Raw genomic sequence first — 1450 nt, 5'->3', positions numbered from 1 at the left:
TTCCAAAAAATTCTTTTTCAGTACTCTTCTGACTTTATCTACAGAATTCATATTCTTTTTCAGTGCAAATCATTTTGAAGACTGCGGAATAAAGGATAATCAGATGGGACGATGTCTGGCAAATATAGTGGATGGAGCATCATTTCCCATTCAATCTGCTCTAGTCTTTGGAATGTCCTCCTCACTGTATGTGGAAGAACACCTTTCATCTTGAAACCAAAGATGGTCATTTTTTTTTCAGCACTGACTTAAGCCACTTAATCTGCTCGCAGTATATCTCCCTTGTTATCATTTGGTTTGGGTTTAAAAGTTCAAAGTGGACTAAACTTGTCATATATCACCAAACAGATAACAACACCTTATGTGGTGAAGACCTTCTTTAGCTTGGGGTGCCAGTGTTTCTCCTTTCCCTCCCCACTGTCTTCGATGCTTGTCATTTTTATAGAGAACCCATTTCTCATCACCAGTCACTATTCGGTCCAAAACAGATTCATTCTTGAGACGTGACAGCAAAGAAGAGCACACATTCACCCTCTGCACTCAATTAGACACAGAAAGTTTGTGAGGAAGCTGTTGACCCAATTTGCTGACTTTTCTGATGGCACGTAGGTGTTGATAAATGGTTGAATGATCAAATCCAAGCTTCTCTGCTAGTTCCTCAACAGTTATGATAGGATTTGCAGGACATCTTCATTGAGATCTCTCAGATCTTCCAGGATGAAGCTCATCTTCTAGGCTGTAGTTTCCACCTTCGAATTTCTGGAACCACCATTGACGTTGGCTTACGCTTATTGTCCGATCTCCATATACTGCATTAATATTCCTTGCACTTTCCATTGCATTGTTGCCTTTATTGAATTCATAAAGCCAAATATACTCCTTTGTCACTTCCATTATAGCTTTGAAAAAATAACTGTTAAAATTGAACTGCCCTCTTCAAACCTAGCCTTGCACTAAAAATAAGTATTAGGTAAAAATTACCTCCTGCCTTTATAGCAAGTTGAGGCAGGTAGTTTATCCCGTCCCCCTCCAACTTCTTAGTTCATGCAATTGAAAAAAAAACACATTATTCATGGGCTGACCCAGTATGTGTATCACTAGCCACTACACATTTTTTATTTTCTCTCCTTGTTTCTTTCTGTGTTCCTTTCTGTGGAAGAGCATAAGCTCAAAAATTAAAGACTTTTTCACTTCTTGAGCATTAAACTAATACATCTTTTTTGTTGTCTACACCACCTGTCTTCGTCTTTTGTTTTTTTGTGAATTCTCCATATATATATATATATATATATATATAAATCAAAATAAGCAACACGGATTTCAAAGATGATTGCAGTACGCACGTTTCATGCTACTCCATTTATTTAAGTAATGCGAGCATTACATTAAATGCAATATGAAGAGCAATCTTCAGCTGCACGAAAATGAAGATTGCTCTTCATATTGCATT

General features: G+C 37.2%; 1 long non-coding RNA gene across 1 annotated transcript in view; it reads left to right on the top strand.

Moving 5' to 3' along the window:
- The window catches only part of LOC128248899 (uncharacterized), a 6894-nt gene extending 5661 nt beyond the window's left edge, over window positions 1–1233 (top strand). Inside the window, exon 2 of the long non-coding RNA XR_008265050.1 lies at window positions 64–1233. This is a non-coding gene — a long non-coding RNA (uncharacterized LOC128248899). The remainder of the gene's footprint in view (window positions 1–63) is intronic.
- The last annotated feature ends 217 nt before the right edge of the window (window positions 1234–1450 follow it).

Source organism: Octopus bimaculoides, chromosome 10 (assembly GCF_001194135.2).
Source record: "Octopus bimaculoides isolate UCB-OBI-ISO-001 chromosome 10, ASM119413v2, whole genome shotgun sequence".
In the NCBI taxonomy this organism is placed as follows: Eukaryota; Metazoa; Mollusca; class Cephalopoda; order Octopoda; family Octopodidae; genus Octopus; species Octopus bimaculoides.
This window is presented reverse-complemented; position numbering and strand designations above follow the sequence as displayed.